The sequence below is a fragment of the Melospiza georgiana genome, chromosome 22 (assembly GCF_028018845.1).
Source record: "Melospiza georgiana isolate bMelGeo1 chromosome 22, bMelGeo1.pri, whole genome shotgun sequence".
NCBI lineage: Eukaryota > Metazoa > Chordata > Aves > Passeriformes > Passerellidae > Melospiza > Melospiza georgiana.
This window is the reverse complement of record NC_080451.1, coordinates 4,604,531-4,619,209: the sequence shown is the minus strand read 5'-3', so window position 1 is coordinate 4,619,209 and position 14,679 is coordinate 4,604,531.

Here is a 14,679-nt window from a genome sequence, read left to right as displayed (position 1 = left end):
TCCTGCCTCCCCTGTGCTGCCTCCTCCACCTGTCTCCAGTGACACCAGAAGAGTTTGGAGCCATGGAGTGGCCTGTGGAAAAGGGGAATATCAGTTTGCTTGGGTGGAGCGAAAATGGTGAGAGAGGCTCCAGGGTGGGAGGAGATGGGAGCCTGAGGGAAGATGTGCATGGGTAAGAGAAACCCTGGAGAGGGCTGAGGCAACCAGCAGAGAAGGTTCTGGTGGATTCATGCCTGCCCATGACTGGCTTAGGGCCATGAGGGTTTTAGGAGTGTTTCCCCCTGTATTTGCCTTTTGGAGCTCTTGGGATCACATCCACTGCTTTTTTTCTGTGCCAGTGGGGCTGCAAGAGCTTTCTGAATTTTTTCAATGAAAGCAGCACTTCTCCCATAGTCACCAAGGGACTCCAAGAGCTGAAAAAGACTGAAAAATATAAGAGACGTGATAACCTTATAATATCCTCTATAGGGTGGATGGGAGGCTTGTGCTCTGTGTTTCCCTGAAGTCACCCAGCCCAACCAGGCAATCCCTGCTGGTGACCAGTGTGACCCCAAGGAGGGGGCTCAGCACAGCTGTGCTTCTTCTCAGCAGAGCTCTGTCCTCTGGCACATCCAGGGTGCTGGAGCTGCTGTCTGGGGGCCTCCCAGCCTGACCTCCAAACCAGAGAGACACCAGCGTGCAGGTCACTACTGCAGAGATTTGGTTGTGCAACCAAGAAAGAAGAGTTAATTCAAGTCTTAAAAGCCCAGTTTGGAAAGGTGCAGCTCCAGTGGCAATGGTTACAGGGAAGGTTCCTCTCCCTCAGCCCCCAGGGGCTGGGGGGGATTTGGGCAGCAGCAGAGGAGGGAGGCACAGGGAGCCCTGGGTGCACAGGATGGGCTCTGTGACCCCTGGGCTGGGTTCAGCTGTGTTTGTGCAGCCCCTTCCCTGCCCAGGCACAGAGCCTGCCTGAGGCTGCGCCAACAGCACCACCCTGCCCACACTGAGAGGGTGCTGTGGGCACCCTGTGCCCCACAGAGGTGCCCCCAGGATGTGTCACCAGCAGTGTCACCCGGCTGCCAAGGGCTGAGGCAGCAGCGACCTGCTCTGCCCTGCTCCAGCTACTTTAAATAGGTCAGCAGCAGGTGACTGGATGAAATTACCCTTCATTTTATTGTGAGGGAGCTGCAGACGAGGCCCTTCCCGTGGCTAACAGCAGGGATTGCCAGTGACAATGTAATGATTTTAATCCAGCAGTTTTCATTAACTCCTCACGCGCTGTGGGCCTCGCCACGAGGCAGCACCAGCCAGGTTGGGAGGATGGTGCCACTGCCCTAAACGTGCACAGGAACACGTCCCAGACACCACTGTGGGCCACAGGGGTGCAAACCCAGCTCTGGGGCTTGGTGCAAAGCCCAAAGCCTCTCCCTGTGCTCCCCTGGGTCAGTGAAGAGCCCAGCAGCTGTGGGGGGAGCTCTGTGACAGCAATGTGCCGGTTAAGCCCAGGGATCTAAATCTTTCAATTTCTGGAGGTAAACACAGCTCTTCATGTGTCACTGTGTGCAGCTGGACTTTTGTCAGAGGGTAAAGACATGACTTGAGCATCAGGGTATGGACATGGGACACAACAGGGCAGCAGGGGAGGCAGGGGTGGGGATTGAGCGGTGGAGAAAACGATGGCAGGTCATGGGTGAACATGAGGGCAGGGCTGTCCCACTGGGCAAAAAAGCAGGCTGAGGGCTCAGAACGAGCCCAGAGCTGGAGCTGGCTTGTGGTGCCAGGTGCTCAGTGAGCAGCGTGGGGCAGAAGGACAGTGAATCCTCTCAGAGTGACTGAAAGAGGCCAACTTGTCTTTATCCCCTGAGTTCTGATGGTCAATCCAGCTGCTCTTTCCCCCAGTCTCCAGCAGACCCTTTGGAGAAGCAGGGCTGGCACAGGCAGCTGCTTTTTCAAGTCTGCTGTTAAGAACAAACAAGGTGCCCAGTGACTGCAGGGACAGTGCAGGCCAGCCCAGTTTGTCCTGGAAGCAGGGCCAGAGGAATGATGGTGTTTGGGGTGATCCCAGGGCCAGAGGAGTGATGATGTTTGGGGTGGTCCCAGGGCCAGAACATACCAGCAGTGCTGCTGAGGGGATCCACTGTCTCTGGAACTGGCAAACTCCAGATCCCAGCAGTTAACCCACAAAGCAGAGAGGAAGGAGGGTGAAACAAGGGCAGTTCAGCTCCTGCCACCTACAAGGGGAGGCATCCTCTCCTCTTGTTTGTCTTCTCACCTTCCCCATTCTTCCTTGACCCCAGTCCCAGTTCCCCCAGCATCTCCTGTGCTCATCCACCTTTCTGCAAGGGGTTTCAGCTCCCAGACGCACTCTAGGAAATCCCAGCACCTCTGAGGAGTGTGCTGAGCACCTCTGGAGCACTGGAAGGTAAGACAAGACCTCCCCCTTGTGCTGAGCTGTCACAGCAGATTTACAGCTGCAGCTCTGGACAAATGCTGCAGGTGTGAGATTAGTAAAGGAATGGTCTTTTAAGTCCAGAAAAGAAAATTCCTTTTGCTTCAAAAAGTGGGATGAACTTACTCATGTCCTGGAACAGCTTGGGGGAGACACGGCACCTCCATGAGCTGTGCCTGGGCTTTTCCTTTTTTCTTTTTTTTTTTTTTTTTTTTTTTTTTTTTTTTTCCCTAGGATGTCTTTCAGAGTGGAAGGATGTCCTGAGGTCAGGAAGTGATTTAGTCCAACCTACAACTCAGACAAGTGTCAGCTCTGAGGTCACACCAGGCTACCTAAGGCTCCTTCCTGTAAGGTCTTGGAAACCCACAAAGCCTTCTGGTCTTCTGCCAGCATGGTGAAATTCCTGGGATTGTCCTGTAGGGCAGGAGTTGGACTCAATGATCCTTGTGGATCCCTTCCCACTCAGGGCATTCTATACTCAATGAACTGGTGCTGTATCACTTTGGCTCTTTGGAAGGTTCCTTAAGGAAGATGAATTCCTGAATGAGAGAGCCAATGACCTCTGTGTCCCATTGGTCTGCCCTTCAGGGACATGACTGAAAATCTTATTGTCCTGTCCAGGAGATGGCTGCCCTTCAGGGACATGACTGAAAATCTTATTGTCCTGTCCAGGTGATGGCCTGCATGCAAGCAGAGGCATTCCTGCCCCCCAGGCCTGGAAGAGGGGGAACACCACTTTTCCATGTCCATCCTGCTGGACATGGATGAAACTGAGGCAGGGAGGAGAGGAGGGCTCCTCTTGGAGTTTGGTTGTTAATTGCTGCCCCGAGATGTGCAGGGTGTCTCTGTTTCAGCCTGTACGTCTGAAGAACGAGTCAGAGCTCTTCAGTTTTCAGTCTTGAAGTTGTTTATTAATTCTTATCTATAAAATTTTCCTTCTGCCCAGCCGAGGTCTGCTCAGCAAGGCAGCCACAGGCACTCTGTGTGTTGTCCTTTTATACTACAAATTACGTATAACATATTTACACTGAATTCCCAATACCTATCACCTGTGTTAGACAGTGCACTTCTACTCTAAACCAATCCCTAAGTGCCAACATCACTGCAGAAAATGGAGAACAAGGAGAAGAAGAAGAAAGGCTGGACACCCCCAAGTTCCTCCATCTTGTCCCCATAACCTCCATACCAAAAATCCTAAAATCTACATTTTCACCCTGTGATAATTTTATTATTATACTATTTAAACTTCTGTGACTTTCAGGTCCTCATACAAAGCTGGCAACTTGCTCCAGGGGTCATAATCAAACCCGCAGGTGTTCTGGGCTGTGTGCCAGGGTCTCTGAGCTCCCCAGCGGGGTCCTGGTAACTCTGGACACCCGGAGGGACGTGCTGAGTTCCGACAGGTTCCTGCTCTCCTGTGGCACAGATGGGACACAGGGACACGGACCTGCTTTCACTCAGGCTTCCCATGGGCCAGGGCCAGGGCAGGAGCAGGCTGGGTGCCCAGAGATCCCCGTGCTGCTCATGGAGGGGCACAAACACATCAAAAATGAGGAAAACCTCTTTGCAGCAGTTCCACTGCAAGCTGGTCAAGCAGCAGGACTGAGACCCTGGGATGCTTCCCACAGCTCCCAAGATATAGCCAGGAATAGCCAGCCCTTACAAGCCAGCCTTGGCTCTGTTTGAGCTGTTCCCTAAGCTTCAGAGCGACTTTCACTATCCATAAGTGTCTGAGGTGAGGTTGGAGAGAGCGTGGAGCAACCTGCCCTGGTGGAAGGAGGGTGGAACAAGAGGAGCTTTAAGATTCCTTTCAACCCAAACCATTCTGGAATTCTATGACTAATGAAATTGTCTTGTTTTATGGTAAATGTGGCCCTTTCCACTTCTTATTTTTAATAATTTCTCTTGCATTTGCTCTCATCTATGGTAAATATGGTCATGCTGATTTCTTTTTATCATTTTCTCTTGAGTTTGCTCTGCTTGTGGCATATGGGAAGGAAACAAGCCACGAACTCAGGGTGGCTGAAGTGCTGAGATGTGAAGATCAACTCCTGAGGTCCTAGAGCAGTGCTGGGCTCCTCTGCAGCCTGTCACAGGGTGCCACTGACCACACTGGGCTGTCCTGGAGCTCACAGCCTCAACAGGGTTATCCTTTCTCTCCTAAGGCAGTAAAGGTGTTGATACCATGTCCAAACCCTCAGAAACAGCATATGGAGTGTTTGTGAGCCTCCCACTGATTCCTTGTGCTTCACCTGTCTAACAGGGGAAGTGTAACTCCAGCCTGTCCACGCCAAGCTGTTTATTGTTTGCACATGTTAGAAATATCAGAAATGTAGGAAGTGCACCCTTTACTCTGGGTGCAGAGTAAAGAGGAGCCCAGTACCAGGCTAATCCTCAGCCATGGAGGACAGATCTTCCCAGATGTCTGCAGCACTTGGAGCTGGGTCTTCCACAGAGTCTGACTGGGGGTCATTGAATCACAGCCTGGGTTGGCAGGTAACTTCAAATATCATCAAATCCTAAAATCAGAGTTGTTTGGGCTGGGAGGGATCCTAAAGGGATCCACAGCCTGCCCAGGGCAAGGACAATTTCCACTAGACCCGGCTGTGCCAAGCCCCATCCAGCCTGGCTTTGGATGCTTCCAGGGTTTGGAAATAATATCCCAGAAACTACCAGATGGAAGAAGCTGAACAGCAGGTTTAAATGGAAGCTGTGCAGTTCTGAACAAAACCAGTACAGTGAAGGGGAGGTGAAGGAATAGGATCCTTTAATTTAAACATCGCTGATACATTTGTGAACCTCCATCATCCATAAATAGCTGTACCTGGATCATAAATCTGGGCAAACTGATGCAGTGTTGGCATCCCTGCCCATGCAGGGGGGCTGGAAGCAGGGCTCTTTCCAGCCCTGAGCAGTCTGTGATCCCATGACACACAGCGCAGGGGGGTTGGATCTGGACTCCCCTTCCAGGCACTTCCAGGCTGTATCAATATCACAGGATGGGGCAGGGATAGGGAGGATTTGGCTCTTGATTTGGGAGCTCAGAGGCATTTCCAAAGATGGAGCAGACTTAAAAATAATTTAAAATAATAAATAAATAATTTAAATATAATATAAATATAAAATAATTAAAAATAATTAAAAATAATTTGGTCCAAGCCACATGTGAGCCACCAGGAGAGCCTGGCAGACACCTTCCCTTGGCACCCATGGGCAGCCTCGAGTGCCTGGGGACACAGGACTGGGGTTCATGTCTGTGCTATCCAAAGAACAAAGTCTCCCCAACAACATTGGGCTGGGATTGGGATTTTTGGGCCCACTGGGATCTTTGAGGGTGATTGTCCATGGGTTTGTGGTGGAGGAACAGTGTTGGACTAAATCTTTGAGCTGTGGGGAATTCACCTTCAGATCACACGTTCCATAAGCTCGAGTACAGCTTGCCTGGGGAAATATTCCTATTCACAAATTTATGGGGTAATTGGTTGGAGGGACTTGAGGATGTCTCTGCTCCAACCTCCAGCTCAAAGCAGGGTCAGATGTGAGGTCAGAAAGGACTTCTCAGGGCTTTTTCCAATTCTGCCTCCAAAACCTCCAAGGGCAGAGACTCCACAGTCTCTCTGGACAAACTCTTCTGACAATTGATTCTACACATAAACCCAGATGCACCTTATTCTTTTATTTGTGGAGCTCCTAAATGCATGACAGAATATTTATTTAAAATATAGTCCTAAAAATATAAAATACATATATAAAATATATGTATATGGGGCTATATAAAAATATAGCCCTAAAAATGTTCTTATTATTTTATAGAACCACAGAATTATTAAGGTATGAAAAGACCTCCAAGATTGTCAAGTCCAACATTTGACTGCAACTATAAATCTTGGTTTCTGCCCTGTGCTACTCCCAGTCCCTTTTCCTGTCCTAAAAGACAAAATTCTGCAGGTGAGGAGCACCACAGGTAAGGGTGTGATGGTAGAAAGGATTGGGAAGATGTTCAGATGGTCTTCAAAGCTGGTGTTGGTACTGACAGACACTGCCAAAAAAAACGTGTCTTGGTGGATTTGATGTATTGGTAAATGATGAGTAACTTAATACATTTTAATACTTCACTTTCCCAGAACAATTCATACAAAGCTGCTTCAACAAAGCAGAAGGAAGAAAAAAAATCCCCTACAAAATACCCCAAAAGCTCACAATAAATTGTTATTTTCCTTTGGAAGAAAGAGAAATAATTTAATCCTACTGTTTGGATGTCAGTAAGGACCACTGGTCTCAGGAGATAAGAATGAAGCCCATAATGAAGAACACTCATAAATGTTTCATTCTGACAGAATATTTTTTAAAAAGTGATCTGGGAAGAAAAGCAAAGAATAAACAACTATGAGCATTTCTTTGTGTGGGTGTGAGGAATGATGCTGGCAAACAGAAGAGGTGAATCCTTAAATGCAGAGAAATCTAAAGTACAAGGAAACGTGAGCGTGAGAATAAAAACACAGACACTTCTGAGCAGGGCTTGGAGAAGCCAAAATACAGAAGATTTCTGTTCCCTCAGAGGGTAAAATTAATGGAGGAGGAAGGATGATGGTCAGCAAATTGAATTGCAGGTGTCAGTCCCTGCCTGGTTCCCGTGCTCCAGCTTTCCCCTGTGGCCCTGGACAGAGGGAGGAGGTGCTGATGGTGCAGGAGGGAGGAAAGGGCAGCAGGAAAACAGCCCCAGTGCAGCCAGCCCTGTCCCAGGGCTCTGGGTCCTGCTGGGAGGGACCACAAGACTTCCACAGCCCCTCATCCTGCTCAGTCCCTCCTCAGTCCCTCCGGCTCCAGCACAGAGACGCTGGGAATGTGCCAAGAGACTGATGGTATGTGCTGATTTGCAGATGAATTTGCATGAATTTGCATACATCTCCCTCTCAGTTTGCATTCATTCCCTGAGATGCCTTTAAGAACAAGCAAAACATTGTCTGCTCTGAATGAGTCAAATTTTCTACTTTAGTTTTCTTTTTTGCAGATACACAAATGTGAAAAAAATTCAGCTACTGGTTAATTCATTTTCTTCCATTTCTATTGCTTTTCCCACCTCCCTTCCACTCTCAGCTACTATGGTGATCTATTCTTCTTTTTTTTACATTATATGAAAATTGTTATCATAAATTATTCCCTCAGTTGTGCACAAAGCAGGCAATATCCCAAACTGTACCTTTAGCTGTCCAATTTGCACAACACTGATGGTTCACAGACTGATGTTAATATGCTCCACTTTTCATTTCCTTTCCTGGAGGAGCAGGTCTCAATATTGACATCTGCTTGGTGAGAAGTTTTAGGTAAACAGAATTCCACACAATTTAATGTTGAGGGACAATTATCCTGGGAGCTCTTTGCTGTGCAGATGAGGGAGTTGGATGGAAGACCATGGTCGGGGAATGCTCATTCTGCAGGGAGCACTGGGACTCTGGGGAACAGCAGATATTTTGGGAAACGTTTGAGAGGTTCCCCTTGGCCCAGATGTGAAGTTTGTTGAGGTTTTTCTGGGCTGGAGCTCTGCCATTCCTGTGCCTGTATCTTTTAATTAGCAATTTACTCTGCTGTTTTCAAAACCCTAGGAGGGCAAACTGTAAATATGATCTCTAGCCAAGAAAAAAAAGCCCTACTCACCCCTCAAACCCCATTCCTCCTGCTTCTCTGGAATCAGACTTTTTTGGATTTGGCCTTTTTTTTCTCATTTCACTCTGGGACCTGATGGAGTGAGAGCTAATGCTGTGTTGGCATTTTCTCCTCATATCCCACCTTGTTGTCTCCTTGGTGTCATTCTCTAAGTGCCGTCCAACAGTTTGTGATCTGTGATCTCCAGGATCTCAGCATCAGCTTTGTGTGACAGCACAAACCAACTCCTTCCACCTGTGCAGGGCCACGAGTCAGAGCCCTGGCAGCTCAGCCATCCCCTGATAGCTCACCCATCCCCTGGCACCTCAGCCATCCCCTGACACCTCACCCATCCCCTGCCACATCTCCTGTGTGCTTCTGTCACACCCTCTTGTTCAGGGTGGAGAAGGGGCCTTGGGGGATGGACAAGAACAGGGATCCCAGCACTGAGGAGAGGAACTGGAACTCCTCCCTTCTGGTCCCAGTCCTCGTGAAGCCCAGTTTGTGGTTTCCCTGGTTTGCCATGAGAGTGCACTGTTGACTCATGTTCCATCTGTCCTCCTGGTCCTTCCCAGCAGGCTGATCCGTTCCTTCCCTGGCTGCACTGCTGGCCAGGGTTACCGTGCCCTGGCCCAGGGCAGTTTGAGAGGCTCCCCTTGGCCCAGATCTGAAGTTTGTTGAGGTTCTTCTGGGCTAGAGCTCGGCCATTCCTGTGCCAGCTGCTTCATCCCTGGTGTTGCCTACAACCATAATGGGGCTGCACCTGAATTGTCACCCAGAGAGCACATGGAGTTACTGAACTAGCCCTGGGGTGCTCAGATTGTCCCCTGAGGTTAATCAGACTCCAGTCTGACTGTGCCCACTGCCCTTCCTTAGGGATTGTTCATGGAACAGTCTTTAACCCAAGATTTTTAAATCACTGGTGTCCAGGCTGTGTCAGAGGGGTTTAGGTTGGATATCAGGGAAAGGCTCTTCCCCAGAGGGTGCTGGCACTGCCCAGGCTCCCCAGGGAATGGGCACAGCCCCAAAGCTGCCAGAGCTCCAGGAGCATTGGGACAGAGCTCCCAGGGATGCCCAGGGTGGGATTGTTGGGGTGTCTGTGCAGGGGCAGGGGTTGGACTGGATGGTCCTTGTGGGTCCTTTCCAGCTCAGGATATATATTCCATGATTCCATTACTGTCCTGACATTAGTCTTCTGTTCTACCACCTTCAAGTTACTCCAGTTCTTTCCATTCCACTGCTTCCCTTCCACTTAACTGAGTCCCCCACCTGCTGGATGCCCTTCCTGGCTGGAGTCTGACTCTTCCCCTCCTGGGAGCACTGAACATGGCCTGTGGCTCTGGGCTCCCTGCCTTTGGGATTGCTTGTCCTGGCAGGAGATGGGTTTGCCAGGCACCCCCAGCCCTTCCCTCCAGAGTGAGCCCAGGTCTGGGGCATGGGCTTTGCCTAGCCATGCTGCCCAGGGTTTGGGAAGATGGAATGCATTCCATGTGGATCTGCTCTCTCTGGTGAGGCATTGTCCCAGTTGTTTGCTGTTGGGGAGGATGAAAGTTTGACAAAGAAGTCTCACAGATATGTGTGCTTAGCAGAAAGATTTTTCAATGTAGAGTCTGATGAAGGCATAGAGATGGAAGCAAGTTTTGATATAGAAGAAAAGAATTGCTGAGCCAGTCTTGCTGGATAACCAAAGAGGCAAAGGGTGTGTTAGTTAGAAGAGGTTTTTATGCCTTAGAGAAAAGGATAAACCCACCTCAAACAAGATGATGTTTTTTACCAAGCAGAAAGATAGCACAGGCAAACAACTCAGCAAATGTTGCAAGTAGAAAAAAGGTCTCAGAATGTTCCACTGAAAGAAAACTGAAAAACAACTTCTGGCTTAAACGGTAATGTACTAACTTTTAGTGATTGGAGAACAGTAACATGAATATGGTAATTATAGTAGTTATGATAGGCTAGAGACAATAGTTAAGGTATAGATTGGTTCTACTGCATTAAGATGCACAGCAAAGAAAAGTCTATAATGCAATGTAACCAAAACCAAAGGGTCTCCAGGCCTGCCTGCAGCTGGAGCTGACAGCTGTAGCACAGCTCTGTCACCCACAACCCTGGACTGCTGTAACACCTTGGATACAATAAACTGCATTTTAAAGAGCTGCCTGGAGCCCTGCATCCCTCATTTGGGCTCTTACAGTTTGCCATCTCAGTGCAGGGCAGGATGTCCTTACACTGATTGATGGGCAGCAGGGAAGAGGCAGGAGCCTTTCCAAGCACCTGGACACAGCTTGTTCATGACAACCCATGAGAGGGAAAATCTCCTCCAGCAACCAGGAGAGGACTGTTTGGAGTCAGTGGGACAGAGATGGGGATGTTCTCTCATTTCCCCCTTAAAGAACATTGTTGCCATGCCAGGAGATGGTATTTTTGGGGTTATTTTAAGTCACAGGTGAAATATTTCATTATTTGTAGCTGTGCTCACTATTAACTGTAAACCACCAATCTAATCAAGTACCTGAGTTGTGTAATCAAACTCCTGAGGAAAACCTGAAGATTGCTCCAAACTTGGCACGTAAATAAATGTCAGCACAAAGAGGTGAGGCCCTCTGAGCCAGGATTTCCTTCTGAGCCAGGGCAGTTCTGAGCAAGGAGAGCTCAGGCTCTTGGAGAAGCTGAGGCTGGAGTGGGATGATCCTGATGGATCAGTTATCTACTGATCCTAGTGTTAAATACTTGAGTTTTAGCTACAAACAATATATAACTGATGTTTGGAGTTGGTTTGTCAAGCTGTATCTTTTAATTAGCAATTTACTCTGCTGTTTTTAAAACTCTAGGAGGGCAAACTGTAAATATGATCTCCAGCCAAGAAGAAAAGCCCTACTCACCCCTCAAAAGCCATTCCTCCTGCTTCTCTGGAATCAGACTTTTTGGATTTGGCCTTTTTTTCTCATTTCACCTGCAGATTTGCTCAGGTTTTCAGTAGTTTGCTGCCTTGCCTTGTGCACCTCACAGCAGGCAGTGCAGCAAGAAGGGTTAAACAAGCCTGGGAGTGTGCAGGGGATGTGCTTGACTTTCATTACTGGTTATGGCACATAAGACAGAGAACCCAGCATGTCCTCTTTAAAGGAAAATTGTGTTCCTCTGCCTGCTTTAAGTGTGTCAGCAAAGCAGTTTTGAAGGATGCAATTTACTGAGTCTTTCAAAAGCCTTTGTCAAAGTTCTTCTCAAAAGTCACAGAGAACCAAAAGCTTCTCACGAAACTCAGGTGTATGACAAAATCCAGCCAGGCAGGGGCTGAGCAGGGATTCCCCTGGTGTGGTCTGGGGCTCACAGGTGAGCCAAGAAAATTGAGAGGCTGCTCTTCAAATTAAATATTTCCTTCTGGGGTTGTTGAGCTTGGAGTAAAAGAGGCTCAGGGGGGATCTTCTGGGTCTCCACAACTCCCTGGCAGGAGAGAAGAGCTGGGGGTGGGGGCTTGGCTGGGCTCTGTTCCCAAGGAACAAGAGGAAGTGGTTGGATACCAAGGAAAAATCTTTCACTGAAAGGGTGGCCAGGCGCTGGCACAGGCTGCCCAGGTGGAGTCACAATCTCTGGAAGTGTTCAAAAACTTGTGGTTTGGTGGCCATGGGAGTTTGTAGGAGTGTTGGGGGGTTGGACGGTGGGGACAGACAGAGACCAGAGATCTCTGCAGCCAGGTCAGAAACTTGGGGTTTATTGCAAAGGGCCAAGTGCAGGGACCTGCTGGGAGCTGCCAAACACAGCTGGAGCAGGGCTGGGAGAGAAGAGGGGCAGAGAGGGTGAGGGGGTAAGAGAGTGAGGTTCCCGTTACAATACCATAAATCTTCTTCTGTGTTGAATATTCTAATTCTCACAATCTAGTACAAGACACAAATCCTATAGCATTTCCATACAGCCTATAAGAATCATTACATTACCACACTGTGTTACATTTTAAACCCTAAAAACTCCTCTTTGGGCCCCTTCTGCCGAGCTGTAGGGTCTGCTCTGAGCCTTGGGCCTGTCTGCAAGCAGAGGGTGTTGTTCCATCAAAAGGGGATCACCTTCAGCCGGCCACACCATTGCTTTCCAGTTGTTCAGTAACTGAGGGATCTCAAAGCTTGCTTTCATTTCAATCTCGCTTATAGTTTCCATATTCTCCAAATCTTTTGCCAGACAATCATATTTATAAGGCTTTCCTGTTTCACCTTCCCCAACAGGAGTTAAGTGGTGTGAAGGTTGGCCTTGATGATCTTGGAGGTTTTTTCCAGCCCTGACTCTGTGAGATGCACCAGCACCATGGTGCTCACCCTCCCTGGGCTCTCAGAACTGTGGGGGCTGTCTCCAGGTGAGCACAGGCTGACTGAGGGGACGTGAGTGACAGCACAAGAGGAGAGTGCTGCTTGTACAAAGCCCCAAGGCCCAGGTGACTTGGCAGCAGAAACTTGTCCCCCAGCAGCTCTGGCAGACAAACACCACAGCATCTGTGCTATTTCTCATCACGTTATCCCAACAAACACACCACATCCACCAGGGGCCCAAACAAGGAAACATAGGCAACAGAAATCAATCTCACTTAAGACTTACTGAGGGTGAGGCAAGAAAAAGTCCAAAGCAAAAGATCACACTGCAATAAATGTTGACTTGTGGGTCAAAACTACTGCCCAAAAGCCTCTTATCCTTGACAATCACGAGCACCCAGGGAGGGACTGTCAGGACACAGCAGCTGACACCCTTTCTGTGCTGCATCTGGAAAGCTGCTGTGTCCTGACAGTGCCTCCCTGCGTGCCTGCATTAGTGTGGAAAATGGATTTTGGATACCAATTTATTGCAGTGTGCCCCGCCCAGGCACACAGGTACAATCCTGGTGTTTGTACATGTGCATGTGAGGATGCAGGGGGGCAGGATCAGCTCCCCTGGAAAGTTAAATTAAATCAGACCCCTTTCTGCTTCCTGACAGTTTCTCACTGAGTTTTGGAACACTCACCACAGTCAGTCCAGACTCTTCCCTTGTGGGACAGAACCTTTCTCCTGCATTCCTGCAAAAGCTCCTCAGGGCTGCTTTGCATGGCTGAACGGAGAGATTTCCTGCCTCAAGAGCTCTGTCCCTCTTCCCTGAACCAGGGGGTGCCTGTCCCAGCTTGCATGTGAATCCCAGGGAAGATGTATTTCTGCAGCTGTGTGAGGGGAGAGCAGCCCCAGAGCTCCCCAGGGCTTGGGGGAAGGCCTGGCTGGCTGGTCTGCAGCTCCCTGGCAGCACAGGGGGAAGGACTCAGCCCCTAGGGGAAAAAAAAAAGTTAAAAAGAGCAAAAAAATCCCAATTCCAAGCTCCTATTTGCCTTTCTCTGCAGACAGCAAGTGTCTTATGAGAGAGATGGGAAACAAGGAACTTGGGGAGCAGGGAGAGAGACAGAGGGCTTGTGAAGGAGGGAAACACTGCCAAAAATCTGTGTCTGCAGGCAGCAGGAAGGGACAAGTTGAGACCTGAGGATGACACATCATTTTCTGTGATAAGTTGGTAGCTTGTGAAGGGGCCAAAGACTGTAAGTCACAGGCCTGGAGGTGTTTAATTGTGCTTCCCAAAGCTCCAGCAGTGCTCAGCTCCCTGGGGTCTGCTCACCCCAGCTCAGCAGGGCTTTATGTGTGCCCTCACCACTGTGTCCATCACTGGAGAAAACCTATCCTGGGGTTCCAGGATGGCTTGGGGTTCCCTGGTGATGAAGTGGGGCTGTGGTGATCCATACAATCCTCTCTCTGCACCCCTGAGCACATGACTCTGGGCATCTGAGGCCTCCTTCCTGCAAGATCCAGCGTGTTCTGCTTTGTTTCATTTGTACAAAAAGGGCAAGGGAGCTGATGGTGGTAGGAGATTCAGCAGTGCTGTGATTAAATTACAGGCAAATGCAGCTTTGGTTCCTGCTCTGCTGTACCTTCCTTTCTCTCCTCAGGGCCAGAGGGAACCAAGGAGTGAGTGGAGTTCAGCTGCAGGGACAGGCTATGGCACCCATACAAATACCCTGTCCACAGGCTCCAACCACCCCCTGTCTCCTCCAGAGAGAGAATTCCAGTGCCCCAGATGTGGCACTGGGCACAGAGCAGTGCCCAGCCAGCAGCCAAGGCCTGTCCCAGCAGGGCATCACTCACAGACACTCCTGGCTGAGCCCAGTGGCTGTGGCAAGAGGCAGCCCAGGAGGGCCTGATGTGGAAAATGCCCTTACCAGAGCACCACTGATGGAAGGAACTCACAGAATCCATGGAATGACAGAATGGTTTGGGTGGGAAGGGATTTAATACCCTCTCATCCCACCCCCTGCCGTGGCAGGGACACCTTCCATAGCCCAGGGTGCTCCAGGTCCTGTCCAGCCAGGCCTTGGGCACTGCCAGGGATCCAGGGGCAGCCACAGCTGCTCTGAGCACCCTGTGCCAGGGCCTGCCCACCCTCACAGCCAGGAATTCCTTCCCAACAGCCCACCTAACCCTTCCCTGTGTCCATTTGAAGCCATTCCCTGCATCCTGTCCCTCCATCCCTTGTCCTCAGTCCCTCTCCAGCTCTCCTGGAGCCCCTTCAGGCCCTGGCAGGGGCTCTGAGCTCTCCCTGGAGCCTTCTCCTCTCCAGG